Source organism: Triplophysa rosa, unplaced genomic scaffold (assembly GCF_024868665.1).
Source record: "Triplophysa rosa unplaced genomic scaffold, Trosa_1v2 scaffold76_ERROPOS2527954, whole genome shotgun sequence".
Taxonomy (NCBI): Eukaryota; Metazoa; Chordata; class Actinopteri; order Cypriniformes; family Nemacheilidae; genus Triplophysa; species Triplophysa rosa.
Window position 1 is genome coordinate 49,737 of NW_026634783.1, and position 16,349 is coordinate 66,085.

Genomic DNA, 16,349 nt, shown 5'->3' on the forward strand with positions numbered 1-16,349 from the left:
GTTTGTAATGAAACCAAATCATTTGGTTTAATGTCTGAAAATATCTGGTAATATTATTTATGAAATCTGGCCAGCAGCTTACAGTATACGGTCTCTTAAAATGTTATACTAAACTGTAGAGCGGAGTCAAAAATAAAACATTCAACTGAATATCTAATTTTAAAGAGACAGTGAGTGACCTTGCACAGTGGCTGATGTGAATTGTTTATTTCTACCAGTTTATTCACATAAACCACTCAATGAACATGTACAGTACTCAATGGAATTGGATTTCACCATGTTACATGTAAAAAGCGGGAGAGGATAGCGTTAAATTTTTTAAGCTTGTTTGTCTATACTGTAGTGTTGTATTCACAAAAAGTAAATATAGCTCTAAGAGTCACACTAAGAGTTATGAAAATAGCTGGAATACTATCAGTACTATCAAAATATCAGTAGTTGCCTCTCTTTGTAACTCCCAAACACACATTATAATGCATTATAATGTAAGTTGAAGAAAAACTCTTTATGTGATTTATTGATTGCGTTTTCTTAGAGATGAAACTACTTCAAAGCTTTAACTTGTTTCGTGAGAACATTTTAGTCACATCAAAGAGAGGAAGTTAAACTCTCAACTCAACTTTATTTATATAGCGCTTTTTACAATTTTCATTGTAAAACTCACATTCAATTTCTTTATCACAGTTTTCAATGACCACCGTAACACCACATACATTTTCTTCTGATAAATTAGAAGATTAACCATTTTGATCACCAATGCACTGGTCATGCTAGGCGGTAATACAAAAGAAACTTATAACAACAAAAAATACATTCAGTTCAGCAGCCAAACAGCAATTCAGCACATCACACTTTACGTTTGTTAAAACACTTTATTTAACCAAACCACACTGGAAAAGCAATGGCTGCATCTCAGTTGCCACATTTCCATTGGTTATTGACTAAAGCAGACATCTGACAAAGAGTCATTTCACTTAACTTTGTGTCAAACTATACATAAACTATATTTACAGTTAGAACTGGTTTCAAGCAGTCACATCGAATTATATGTTTATTGCACAAGATTTTCTGGGAGGAAGTGAATAAGCAGGCCTTTCAAAGTGGTTATTAAAATATACATGTCTGTTAATTGAAATGAGGGTTTTAAAGTACTTCAGAATACTACACAGTTGCATGCTGTGAGATATATGTTTGGTTAGTCATACTGTTGTGTTCGCAGTTTTGGCAGATTGAGAGCAGCGTAGGTGCTGTCGGCTTTGCTGGGTCGAGACTTTTTACGCACTTTTGTAAAGTCCACTTCTGCATACTGAAAGAGCAAATGGGGATGCATGTGTAAGCATTGTCAGTTCAGCTGTTTTATAACTCAAACAATACTGAAAGACTCAGGATTGATCTGCAAGACTCAAAGTTTTCAATAACAAATTCTGCTTAATGTTTACCTGTAGCTGGTTTGGGTCTTCATGCACTTGATTCTGCTGTAGGTCGGTGTTAAGTTGTGAACATTCTCCAAATTTTTTATGGCCAACAACAAAAACCTTTAATAGCCCTAAATATGATACAATAAAATACCATTCAACAGGACTAAAGACTATGGAATTTCATTAATAAGCAAATAGAAGAAAACACATACATGTATATGGTCACAACATCAACATAGAGTACTGACTTATTAATATCAATAGCATTATGTTAATATTTCTTTGATTAGAGAATGAATTGAAGAAAAATAACCCACCTATGACCACAATGAACAAAACACCATTCAGCAGACCGAGTATAAGTGTAAGAGTCTGCCATAGTGTCTGATTCTGATGTATATACCTGATCTCTTCATTTGGACTTTCTGTTGGCTCTGCAAATAATGAGTAACTTTACAATCTTTTACTGTAGCTGTACAAATTTGTACTGTTTGTGTACTTCATTGCAGCATATTAAAGGCGAATATGAATATACTTGATTACAACAGGAGCACTTACCATTTATATGTAGTCTGATGCCACTGCTGAATTTTGGAGGTGTATCTGTCTTCATACAGTAATAAACTCCTAATTCATTAACAGTGATGTTATTTATAAACAGATGATTCTTAGATTGCACTGAATATTTCTGTCTGAATGTTGTGTTGAAGAATAAAGATGTTGTTGATAAAGTGTGTAAAATCATCACAGGAGGATCTGGTACTTTCAGTAATAACCAGTAAATGTCTCCTTCATCCAGATCACAGTTTATAGTCACATTTTGTCCCAAATCTGTTAGTTGATCTAAAGTCTCTGCAGCTTGACACCATACAAAGAGATCTATTAAAACAGCCGTAATAATTAAGAATTCACATTTAAATGCACTGTGAATAAAAAAGATTAAATAAACAGACATGATTACATTTCATGTAAATACACTTACAAATCTGAAGCTGCATGATTTTCATGTTGTAATCTTGATAAAACACAAATGAGCTCTACTGCTGCCATTTTATAAAGAGAGGAAAAGTCTTAACCACACCAAGCACAGGAAGTGAAGTTTTCTCTGACCACACTGTATACATTGTAAAGTCTCAATACCCCATGACCATAGTCACTTTAAAGCATTTTAAGAATTTTTGGTGATTTAATTAATTCATCAACACACATCTGCACACTTAATCCTACGGGTTTATTTAAATCTTGTTTTAACCTATTGCCCGGCCATTCTCAGCATTATCAATGACTCCCTGTCCACTGGTGTTGTTCCAGCAGAATTAAAAACTGCTGCTGTAATGCCAGTTCCAAAAAAGCATAATGCTGATTTGGACAACTTATATAATTACCACCCCATTTCAAATTTTCATTTTCTGGCGCAGCTGCACAACCATTTTATGTAATACTTTTTCTGAGCCTTCTCAGTCAGTTGTTTTTGTGTCTGGTTTTCATAAACAAACAGCTTTAATCGAGGACACTAATGATTTTCTAATAGCCTCTGACTCAGGTTCTCTTTCCATTCTTATCTTTCTTGACCTAAGCACAGCTTTTGATACTGTCAATCACAATTTTAATCTTGAAACTGTTTTGGGGGTTTCTGGGACTGCTTTAATCTGGTTTAAATCTTATCTCTTTGATCACCTGCAATTTGTTTTTATGAATGGTTTTAGGTCTGACATATGTCTCAACTGGGTTACCCCAGGGTTAAATTCTGAGCCCCTTACTTATTTATGTATGTCCTTTTGGTCTGGGTTTAGATTTAACAATAATTTTTATGCAGACGATTAAGACTCAGATTAAGCCTATAAACCTGGTCAAAATGTGGATGTTTCCATTCTCTCACATTGTATTTCTGAGAAAAAAACATGGATGACCCAATATGTCTCAATAGTGATAAGACTGAGGTCTTACTTATTGGCTCCACTCATCAGCTATGTATAGTTGGCTATCTAACGCAAAATGTTGATACTTCTGTTTTGCAGTTCCATGCATGCATTGGCTTCTGGTGAGGTTCCGTGTTGATTTTTAAATCCTTATGCTCACATATAAGGACACTCCTTGGTCTAGCCCCTTAGTATCTGTTGGCTCTTTTAACTCTCTACACTCCTAAGCGTACTTTGCACTCATCTCAGACTTGACTGTTCTGCAGACGGTCTGCGTTGCTCAAACTTTAAGCATTTTTAAATCATACCTTAAAACCTATTTTTTAGGTTAGCTTTTCCTTGATGCTTTTATTATATCATTTTGTCCCTTGCTTTTTACTATGTATTTGGTACATTTTTGGTTCCTTGAGAAGTTGCTTTATAGGTGCTACATATGTAAAATAAAAAATAAAGTTGTTGTTATGAATTGGCATATAAGATGTGAACATTCTGAGTTAAAAGGCTATCATACATGTTAGAATTTATAATCATATGTTTCACACAATCCAATGCATTTACCATAAACAGTGTCTAACTTGGAAGAGAATCAAATTTAACTAAAAATATTTGAAGGATGTGACCAAGGTAGTATTTGTAGTAAGGTCATGGAAATGTGTGCAATGACTAAAATGGCTAGTCATTGCCAGAGATTAATTAGATTAGATTCAACTTTATTGTCATTGCACATGTTACAGTACGAGGCAACGAAATACAGTTAGCATCTAACCAGAAGTGCATTGGTGGTGTGTTTACAATTGAAGTCAAAAGTTTATACACCCCTTGCAGAATCTGGAAAATGCTGAAATTTGAGGAAAAATACAAGGAATTTTTAAAATTAAGGTTTATTTTTAATTTAGTCCTGCCCTGAGTCATTAAACTGTCCACTGATCTTCAGATAAATTATCCAGGTCCTTCAGAATCTTTGTTTTTTCAGCATTCCTGGATATTTGACTCATGTCCAAAAGTAACAGTATGATGTTGAGATTCATGTGTTTACATTGAGGACAATCAAGAGACTGATACACAACTATTACAATAGATAGAAACATTCAGTGATGCTCATGAAGGCAACACCGTTCATTTAAAGTCAGGTGGGTAAACCTCTGAAAATGACAATTGGAGTAAATTGTTTTTTGTTGTTGTTTATATATCTTATTTTTCATTTAGTAATGTCCTTAAGAAGATATAAAATGCATATATATTTATCAGGAAATGAAATATAAACAATTACACCAGTTGTCATTTTCAGAGGTTTACAGATAAATGACTCAGGACAAACAAGAAACCCTTAAACAACTATGACAACACATAAAAATGGGCATCGATTATGCAGGTAATATCATACGGTATTACTAATCAGGGGGATGTAAACTTTTGACCTTGGCTATTTTTAGAAATTAAGTTATTATTCAAGGAGGAGGTGATGTATACTGTGAGTGCAGTGGTTAGGGATAGTACAATGGAGAAGATGTTGTGTAATGGGGTGAGGGGGGATGATGGAATTACTGGGGGATAGAGTTCGGAGTGGAAACAGCTGAAGGAAAAAAGCTGTTCTTGAACCTAGTAGTTCTGGTCCGGAGGCTCCTGTAGCGCCTCCCAGAGGAGGGTGGGAGAAGTCTTTTACGATGATGTGTGCTTTCCTGTGACAGTGTTTCCTGTAAATATCTTCCATGTTTGGAAGTGTAACTCCAGCGATGCGTTCGGCAGTTTTCACCACCAACTGCTTTCCGGTCTAATACAGAGCAGTTTCTAAAATACATTTGGTCAGAATATTCTCGATGGCGCATCAGTAAAAGTTCACCAGAATTTCTGAAGAGAGATGGTTCTTTTTCAGATTCCTAGAAAGAACAGGCGCTGATGTGTCTTTTTGACCAGTAGAGCACAATTAACTATCACTTTCCCGTTTTAATTAAACATTTGTTTGTCATAAAACCTGTGTAGACAAATAAACAGCTGAAGTAAAGGTAGTGTTATAAATCTAGAAAAGGACAATGTTGAAACAATTTTTAAAATGTTTCAGTGTTAAACAAAGTTAGCTTCATCTTTCCAGATATTAATTGTAAGAACTCAGCAAGATGTTTCAAATCTTGTTTTAAACCACACTTGTGTGTGATTTTTTTACAAGAATTAAACCGTGATAAGAGTAATACAAAACAGAAGTGTCATTATGAATTTTTATTTAAGAAAATAAGTTGTTGTCATGTTTTAGCACTTACAGTAAATCATTCTCTTTTTGCTACCAATCTTTTTTTTATCTATCCCCAGAAGCCTCCACCGCTGAAAAAGGTTGTCACTGATGTCCACTAAAGCCTTATAAATGTCCTTTGATATAGCTGAAAATAGAATGGAAATTATTAATGTATAACACTGTAAATATTTATAGTGTGCCGTTTTTAGGACTTGAGGGCTTAACATTTTTTCTTTAATCATATCAAAATATTTTCTTTAATCACTTTTGTATGTAAGATGTCCAGAAGATGCAGTGTAAAGCACATATACTTTGTCTGTGAACATCATCTCCATCAGATGTATGCCCATCCAACAAATCAGGGCCAGTGCATGTGTTTTCACATTGATGCGGTGGTGTTATGATAACTTTTGTTTATCACAAATCATACACCTCAAAAAATTTACTCAGTTATCTTATGTATTATGTATCCGAAAGCCAATTGATATTTTTTCCTACTCAGTCTTTACAGTTTGTGTTTATAGTACAGTTTGTCTAGACTTCATGTCAGGTAGTATTTACATTTACATTTACATTTAGTCACTTAGCAGACGCTTTTATGTCATGGTTCTGTCTCACCTTGTCTTGCTTTTCTTGACCTAGTGGCAGAACCATGATAGAACCTCTTGTTTTATGTGGAGAGAGTCAGTTTTGGCATTCCATATACTCCCTCTCTCCGGTGTGGCGTCTCTGTTCCCGCCCTTTCGCCTCGTTATTGTTTGTTAATTAGTTCATGTCCTGCACCTGTCCCCTCTTGATTTATCCCCTTTATAATGCCCTTGTGTCTTCTGTCTCGTGCTGGTTCATTGTACTGTCGTGTTTGTGTAATGTGGTGAGTTCCTGTCTTTGAGTTAGTTTAGTTTATTTTGTAGTTGTGATGTGTTTTAGTCTAGTCCTGTTAGTTTAGTTAGTCTTGTTCCTGTGTCCATGTTTGTTACTTTACCCCCACGTGGGTCTTTGTTTTGTTGCTTATTTTTATTAAAGTTTGTGTTAACCCCTTACCCGCTGTCTGCACTTGGGTCCTCTGTCCTTGTCTTCGTGTCTCTCACCACCCACCGTTCATGACACTTTTATCCAAAGCGACTTACAGATGGGGTAAACAATGGAAGCAATTGGGACAACATAAGGACAACAAAAAGCATAAGTGCAATAAAAAAACTGGTCTCATATAGCATACCACAGCATACAGAGCTAAGTTGGAAGGTTTCTTTTTTTCTTTTTTCTTTTTATTTGAAAGAGTAGAAAATAAATAGAAGTCAGAACTGATCGGTCAGGTGTTGACGGAAGAGATGCATTTTCAGATGATTCATAAAGATGGCTACAAAATCTGCAGAGCTTGTAGCAGCGGGCAGATCATTCCACATAAGTGGAACCGATCCCGAGAAGGTACGTGAGCGAGAATTTTTACCTTTTTGGGACGGCACCACAAGACGTCGTTCGTTTGCAGAGTGTAGGGATCTTGCGGGTACGTACGTCTGCATTAGCGAGTGAAGATAAGAGGGTGCCGAACCAGTGGCGGTCTTGTAGGCCAGGAACAGAGTCTTGAATTTGATGCGAGCCACTATAGAGAGCCAATGTAACTTAATGAAGAGAGGGGTGATGTTTGCTCTTTTCGGTTCGTTGAAGACCACTCTTGCCGCTGCATTCTGGATCATCTGTAGAGGTTTGGTTGTGCAAGCTGGAAGTCCAGCCAGTAGCGCATTGCAGTAGTCCAGTCTGGACAGAACAAGAGCCTGGACTAGGACTTGCGTAGCATGCTCTGATAGGAAGGGTCTAATTTTCCTATTATTGTAGAGGATGAATCTACAGGACCGGGTGGTGCTGGCAACCTGATCTGTGAGGTTAAGCTGATCATCGATCACCACTCCCAGGTTTCTGGCCTTTCTGGAAGATGTGATGGTTGATGAGCCCAGTTGAATGGAGAAGTTGTGATGAATCTATGTGTCGGCCGGGATTACAAGCAGTTCTGTTTTTGCAAGGTTCAGCTGCAGGCGATGGTCCTTCATCCAGAGCGAGATGTCGGCTAGGCATGCTGAAATGCGTGCAGAAACAGTCGGATCGTCAGGCTGAAAAGACCGCATAGCAGTGATAGGAAAAGCCATGTTTCCGAATGACAGAGCCTAGGGATGTCATGTATACAGAAAATAGCAACGGACCAAGCACTGAGCCCTGAGGCACCCCTGTGTCGAGATGTTGGGACTCAGAGACCTCACCTCTCCAGGATACTCTAAATGACCTACCTGAGAGGTAAGACCTGAACCATTGTAGGACCATTCCAGAGACACCCATAGCCTTGAGGGTCGACAGGAGGATGTGATGGTTAACGGTGTCAAAGGCGGCAGATAGATCCAATAGGATAGGAACAGATGGGTTAGAGGTGGCTCTTTCCAGTCTCAGGGCTTCAATGACAGAGAGCAGCGCAGTCTCAGTGGAATGACCGCTCTTGAAACCAGACTGGTTGCTGTCCAGGAGGTTGTTCTGGGTGAGAAAGGATGAGAGCTGGTTATATACAACACGTTCAAGAGTTTTAGCAATGAAGGGGAGGAGGGATACCGGTCTGTAGTTTTCTAACAGTGCAGGATTAAGAGTGGGTTTCTTCAGTAGTGGGGTAATACAGGCCTATTTGAAGAGTGTGGGAAATGTACTAGTGGTGAGAGACGAGTTGATAATGTGGGTCAGAGTGGGAACAACCGATGGAGAGATGGCCTGGAGGAGATGAGTGGGGATGGGATCTAGCGGGCAGGTAGTCGGGTGGTTAGAAGAAATGACTTTGGAAATGTCGTCTTCAGATAGGAGAGAGAAAGAGGGGAGTGAGCATGTGTCTGGGGATTGGGCGTGGTCAAGAGGCGGCGGCGCAGAGAATTGAGTGCTGATGGTGGTCATTTTCTTTACAAAGAAAGACGCAAAATCATCAGCTGTTAAGTCCGATGGAGGTGAGGGGGCAGGCGGCAAAGAAGAGCAGAGACGGTTTTAAAGAGAGTACGAGGGTCAGGAGAGTTGTTGATTTTAGCGTGGTAGTACTGGGTTTTTGCAGAGGAGACATCAGCAGAGAAAGAAGAGAGGAGAGATTGATAGAGACTGAGGTCAGCGGGTTCTTTAGATTTGTGCCACTTTCTCTCAGCAGACCTGAGCGTGGCAAGATGCTCATGGAGAACATAAGATAACCAGGGGGCAGAAGGGGATGCACGAGATGGCCTAGATGTAAGAGGGCATAAGCTGTCTAAGCAGGAGGTTAGTGTGGAGAAAAGAGTGTGGGTGGCGCTGTTAGCATCAAAGAGTGAGAGCTGTTCAGAGGGAGGGAGCGTGGCTGAGATCGCAGAGGATAAGCGGAAGGGAGAGAGTGTTCGTAGGTTGCGCCGGAATGTGACCAGTGGGGAAGCATGTGTAGTGTCTGGACAAGTTAGGTCGAGATGAAGCGTGATGAGGAAATGATCCGACATGTGCAGTGGGGTGACCTGGGAGTGATGAGTGGAGCAGTAGCGTGTGTAGATAAGATCAAGTTGATTACCAGATTTATGGGTTGCTGAAGTGGGGACTCGCTTGAGGTCAAACGACGCAGTCAGGTTGTTGAAGTCGGCAGCCTGTGGTTTTTCAAGGTGGATGTTGAAGTCTCCAAGTACCACCAGAGGAGTACCATCCTCGGGGAAGGATGACAGAAGCGCATCCAACTCCTCCAAGAAATGTCCAAGCTGACCTGGGGGATGATAGATAACTACAACATGTGTTTTAACAGGGTGGATGACAGTAACAGCATGAGACTCGAAGGCGATGTTGTCGCATGAGGGTGCCAGCTGTTTGAATTTCCAGTCATTAGGAATAAGTAGATTGGTTCCTCCACCTTCCCTGATATGTGTGGGCTGTGGGAGAAAGTGTAGTTATTGGAGAGAGCAGCAGGTGTGGCAGTGTCCTCTGGCTCCAGGTTTTAGTAAGTGCTAAAAGAGAAAGACCAGAATGTTTAGCAATAGCTGTGATGAAATCTGCTTTGTTTACAGCAGATTGGCAGTTCCATAAACCAATGGGAAATGTAATTGAGGTAGTTGTGGATGCTGAAAGTGTGTGCAAATTATTAGCATTAGCATTGCGTGGCCTTCTACTTGATAACAGTGATTTACGAGTTGTAGTGAGAGTAGGGATTTGAAAACACATAGTCAAAAACGTGGAATAAGGAATAACAAATAAAAAGAAGAGAATAAATAGAAGTGCAAAAAGTTAATACTGAGGTGCAATACTCAAGTGCCTTGTCGGTGGAGTCGCGCAGGTAGAGTCGATGGTCTTTACGCTCTTTGGTCTTCACGCGATGAGGGCTGCACGCGACCGCTGCCGCGGTGGTTAATCACACTTAAATACCCGTCTGAATCACGCTATTGAATTCAGCAGGACACGCCTCCCAATATCTCCCAATAACAACGAAACCAGCACGAGAACAAACGCGAGTTTACCACGTGACAAATGCGGAAATAAACAAAGCAACGACACTGCGTTTAAACTCAATAAGACAAGATTAATCAATTATACTTACGCGCTTCATGTACATAATAATAAATTAATATAATCTATAATATGACACATGAAATTAACATTGTGTACTAATTTTCACAATTAAAGTCAATAGGAAAGACCTCAAAGATTCTTCATCATGTTGAAGTATGCTTGTACTTGTATTCCACATGACTGTACATCATTTTTGATGATACAGTTTATATTATAAATAATTATTGTAATATTAATAATAATACTGTGTATGTGAGCATAAGAGAATATCTGTTGGAACAAACATCATTCAGTATCAGGAGGAGCAATGGAAGACCTTCATATTCTACATTGGGGATAAAACCAGTTCCTCTTAAGTCTTCGTTATTGTGGGAAGCATGTTGCTGGAGGGAGACCGTATTTTACAACCAGTTGATACGTGTTGTTTATTTACATTTTGGAGTATGTCAAGCCTGGTGGTGCTGCTGTTTGGTAGCTTTTGCTTAGGTAGTTTATAATTGTGTAAACTAGACTAGCCTCTGTTCTGTTTATGTATTTATTTGATACTTGTAAATTGATACTTAATTGCTAGTAACTTTATGATAAAGGAAGTACATTAATAAAACAACGTGATTGTGCTTTTAATGCCAAAAAGTGCAGATCTTCCGTTCAGTTGTGTGGGCTTTTGTCCAGAGTAATTTGGCAGCTGACGTTATCGCAGCAGTGTACCAATGTGACCAATGCGGTGTGTAGGTATTTATTATGGCTGTGCATGCTACAGACTGTGCGAATTCAGCGACCTTATAATATCATGACAGGTCACACATGGATCTAATAAACTTGGGAACTACATGCATGTACACTATACGATGGTGACACCTCCTGAATCTTGGCTACGGTGCAAGCTAAAAAAACGTGTGCAAATTGTAAACAAAAACAGCAACATGAATCACACTTTGGCAGTTGTGCTGTTCATGTGTGCTGGAAAAAAGAAGAGGTGGCAGCGGAAGAGAGCAATATTATTATCTTTTTTTTTTTGCCTCCATGGCGTTTAACTTTTATTTCCATGTAGTGTTAATCAATACATCGTTTCATGTTGCATTTTTACTGGCTGCTCAGTAGGTGTGGGTCGTACGATCAAGCTAAATTTATGACAATGCCAGAAAATGATTGCAGAATGTCTTTGATCGCAAGACACTGACAACGGCCGTCTTTCAGTCTCTCTCACTGTGTGATGTAGGACCAGCGTTTACGAGCCACGACCACAGAAATCGCCACGGTTGTCATCTTTCGTCTGAGACAGCCCAAAATCGCACAATCTGAACCCAGCATAGCTCCCCAGGTCGTGAATCAGTAGCTGTGTCCCAAATGACATAGGTTCTCAACTCCAGTCCTTGGGGCCACCTGACAGAATATTTTAGATGTCTCCCTATTGAACACATTAACAAGCTAATGAGATAATGAAGTGTTCAATGTTCAAAGTTTATTCGTCACATACAGAACCATACATAGTACGACATGCAGTGAAATGCTTTTTTGACTGTCCGAATGATGATTGATCATTAATGATGAATACCTGCTGTTCACAAACACAATCACTGAAGAAAACCATCAACATCACCTGATTCCAGCTGCAACAAACACACTATCACAGCTGACCAGAATATAATTTAACATAAGAAATCAAGAGTCAAGAGGTCAACTGAATGAAACACTAAACACCATTATGGTGACTACTTATTGTTCATGTTTTCTTCTGTGATTGTGTTTGTTAACCGCAGGTGTTCATCATTAATTACTCAATCATCACTTCATTCATCTCATTAGCTTGTTCAAAAGAGACACATCTAAAATATTCTGTCAGGTGGGCCCCGAGGACTGGAGTTGAGGGCCCTGGTCCAATTGGCACACTCCGGTCTTGTGGACCTCCTCGGAGTCCACAGCTGGTGATGTCAGGAAGTGCAGACATATAGGGCACTATGTCCAAGTCCACAAGGGTACATGAGAGTGCATTTTGGGACAGACTTGAGGTTGTCATGCCAGAAAGATGAAGTGCTTTCTAATCGCAATTGTGATCGACTTCACGCGGCGCTCCGCAGACTGAACAGCGAATGACAACAAAGTACCGCGAGAGTGATTAGAAAGCACCGATTGCTCTTTCCGGTGTGATGACCAACTGTGTCTGAATTTGCCCCCTACCTCCTATATAGTGCACTATATCGGGTGTCCACCATTTTGTAGTGTTGTCCGAATTCTGAGTAAACAACTCATTCCCTACATTTGTTAACTACTTTTTACCCACAATGCATTCTGATTTTGAGTGTACATCGGGTGTACACTCGCTCACTCATATTTCCCATGATACAACGCGAATCAGTCTGATTAGAATCAGCTGGAGGAGAGTGACCATTAATTAATTGTACAAATGTACGATTTTACACTTGTGTTTGTTCTTGTTGATAGTTATATTCTACTTTTTGAGAATAAACAGATTAAATGAATGTTATATATAGCAGTGTTATATTTTAAATACATTAAGTAATTTTATTAAACGTAATAAATGTAATAGTAAATAAACGTGCAAACATTTGTTTTTTTTCTCTTCATTAAAAACTAATAGCCTACAATAAACGTGACAAATAATGTAAAAATGAACTTTACAATTTTACGAAAAAATCCATAAAGTCACACAGGTGTATTATAAGCGTTATGACGAATGTCCGTGACAGTACTGTCAGACGCAGGATGTATTACGTCACTGTCCGAAATTGTTCACTCATTTTCATTCACTTCTTCACCATATAGTGGACTATTTAGCATTCGCTATATAGGCAGGGGCGTAGCCAGAATATTTTTTTAGAGGTGGCCAGGTAAGACCCAGTGATTTTATTAGGGTGACCAAAAAATCCTTACAGACAGAAATTATTTAACTTCTACTGTAATTTACACCAATTCTTCATTACACATTGTTTGCTGGTCAAAAACATACACAAAGAACGTAAAGTAAACAATTTATTTGCAATCGATCAAGAAGCATTTGCCTAGAAACGATGTCGCGGTATCTTGATGTCATAACCCGATTGCTTTGCGCAGGTGATGCATGGAGTCGAGTACACCTCTGACCGAGAACACTTTGTTCCGCTTGACAAAGTAGTTCTCCTCAGTTTTGATAGATTTTTGGTAGATTTTTCTTATATCACATAATTAAATATTCTTTTGTTGAAAATGTTTAATGTTTAAATGACAGCTATGATTTAAATAAAATAAATAAATAAAACTACAGATGAGTTTCTTTATCGGCGGAAGGATATCTTTGGCAGAGCAGTGGCGCGCTGGCAACTCCACCGAGCAGCAAGTTTATCGAGTCGGGACTGGAAATAATAAAAAATAAGAAGGTAAAATTTATATTTTCTTAAGCGTGTTTTTGTTATCCGTGTAATCAAGCACCGGGAACCCTGTTTTAACTTTCATTTTCCTTTGCATTTTGTAAGCCTGCGTGTACCTGCCATATTCCACCTGAGGTAAAATTGAATTGACTTTACCACAGCCTATGACGAGTGACACTAATTTACGATATTTAACCATTTAATGGCATTCTTTTTAATTCCTCAGACGTCTAAAGCTCAAAAGGCTGATGTCAGAAACGATGTAACGTTAGGACATAAATTGTAATCTGTTCTGAGACCAGATTTATGCAGCCCGCGCTATCGTTGTCTGCTGCCTGTGTAGTGCTAGAATGCTAGTTCCCATTACATTTTAAATATACGTTAATGTGTTCTTCAAGAACCTTGTTTTTTACTGACAATGTACATTATATAACACGGATTTGTTGTATTTGCTTTGTTTGCGTGATATTTCTGGTTCGTGTAGTGCTAATTATAAATGAAAAGCCTTTGAGGGTTCTCAGCGTAACGTTACCAGAGAGTGATTGACAGCACGACGTGATAATGTCCCACCACTTATAACAATGGATTAAAATATGGGTGCATTACTAAAAAGCACAAATCTCAGGACATGACAAAATTTCTCCAGGATTTAAAACCCACTCGGACCCCAGGGGGGGTTAAATGATTGATCTTGTGGAAATATTTTTCAGTTAAAAGTATGATTTAATTATCAATATAATCAATAAGTGTTTTCTTTCATTAAATCATTAAGCTGTGTGCTTTTATCATGTGCTTGCTATTTTACTCAGTGAAAAGTTACTGTGGCAAGCGGAGTGAGACAGGATAAGTGGGGGTTGGAACCATAAATTTAACTAAGTCAACACACACACACACACAAAGAGTCACACATAAAAGAAATGTTATGAATCAATCCACTGCATTTGTTTTAAGTATAATCATGAGTTGTGATGTGTTTTAATGAATCATAGGATTAAGAAACAACGCTACATAATTAAAAGCATTAGATGATTGAGTGTTTTCTTTTTACTAAAAGAATGTTGGTATGTTGTCCGGCCATAAGAAACTGTCTCTAGGGAACACTCCCCAAAACTAGCGACTGACCACAGGATGTAAAACATGTGTTGTGAGAGATGTTGTTTTGCAGGAACTAACAAAGAAGGACGGAGTCAGATAAACGTGGTTCACGGTGATTGGTTGCTAAGGAGCAATACTCCCCAGAGAAAAAGGAGGAGTCAGAAGATGAGAACGACGTCAAATACTGAATAAATATGTGTGTTTTTTGAATAATCTGGGTTGTTGGCTTTTGAGAGAGTGTGGAGAGCGACTGACAACCCAAAGCTTTGTTACCCTTTTTACATCTGATAATAAAACGTCTGTTTAATTTTGGAGAACGTCTCTGTGCAAATTTTTGAGCATGCAGGACTGACCATTAAGTCCAACAATTGGTGACCCGTGACGTGATTTGACGAGAGACGAAGGCATCTTTTGCACATTTCGTTGGAGAATCGGAACGGATTCAGGTTCAACACACAGGTCGACCTAAAGATAAAAAGGTAAGCAGAAGCCTGTTTATTCAAAATTCTGCTATTGAATATACCTAAATTGCTGTGTTGAACTTGATGAACATTCCGAGTAAGTAAAAGTAAACTATAAAAAGAAGTTTGAGAAATCAGATTTAAAAAGTAATAGTATAAGAATTGAAGAAATTAGAGACTGGGTCTCAATATTTTGTGCGTTGTGGTAATCGCGTCTGGGACAAAAAAGGCCAGGGTAATAAAAACCCTTGAGTTTGGAACTCATAAATTGCGTTGTGGTAATCGCGTCTGGGACAAAAAAGGCCAGGGTAATAAATCCCTTTGAGTTTGGAACTCATAAAGTGCGTTGTGGTAATCGCGTCTGGGACGAAAAAGGCCAGGGTGAAATAAATCCCTTTGAGTCGGCGAACTCATAAAGGAATATTCCAAAATTGTCTGTTATATGTTTGAATGTTTTTTAAAAGTGAATGCAATTGCTGATGTGAAAATTAATGTGAAAACTGACTTAACTGTGTGAAAAAAGATACTGTATAAGTTTTGCAAACTGTGAATAGAATTTGTGCGTAAAATGGCCGAATTTCAGAAAGAATGCGACGAATACGGGTGTCCGCCAGTATTGGTGCAGTGGCAAAATGTTACAGATATGTTATTAGCACAGGCAGAACCAAAAGATAGAAAGCAAAGACAGAAAGAAATTGATAAGTGTTGGGTAGCATTATGTGATGAGTGTGGATGGGAAAGTGCAGAAAAGGTGATGACTCCGTTAGCACCAAAAATTAGAGACATGGAGAGAAGAGCATATTGTAGGTTACAAAGACATCAGGAAGAAAAAGATAAAGTGAAGTGGTATAAATCAAGCAGACATATAGGTGAACGAGGAGAGCTTACGAAAAGATTGCGTATGTGGACCAGACTAGCAATGACAGCTACAGCACTTAGTGCAGGAAAGACAGCTCAAAAGTCAAAGAGAAAAAGGAAGAGAATACAGGAAGTGCTCAGACTACCCCCTCTGCTCCGCCCTCAGAAAAACCCAACCCCACTTTATTATACCCAACATTAAGCCATCCCCCTACATACGAACAGCCCAAACAGCAGGTAGTGATGACAATCAATGGGGGAGAAATGGATGTCGATGTAGAGGAGATTACTAGCTCAATGGAGCAGCTACACAAGGAAGTGGTTGAATTGAGACAAATAGTAACCACTGAAGTAGGCAGGACATTAAAGAAAGTAAATCAAACCATTCAGGATGTAGAAGACATGGGACGTAGACAGGAAGAGAGGGAACGAGCCAACTATGAGGCCTCTCAGGAAGGATCTCAGGTGAATGACAG

The 16,349-nt window shown here is 38.8% G+C and overlaps 1 long non-coding RNA gene across 2 annotated transcripts; it reads right to left on the reverse strand.

The window, feature by feature from the left end:
- Positions 1-675: 675 nt before the first annotated feature.
- On the reverse strand, positions 676-16,343 carry LOC130551183 (uncharacterized). 2 transcript variants are annotated; one of them, XR_008962551.1, is made up of 5 exons: positions 5,593-16,343; positions 1,977-5,309; positions 1,736-1,852; positions 1,440-1,546; positions 676-1,306 (listed from the first exon to the last, which is right to left on the reverse strand). It is a non-coding gene; the product is annotated as an uncharacterized LOC130551183 (long non-coding RNA). The 2 variants fall into 2 exon arrangements; XR_008962550.1 differs by having other exon boundaries at positions 1,736-5,309.
- Between the last annotated feature and the right edge of the window lie 6 nt (positions 16,344-16,349).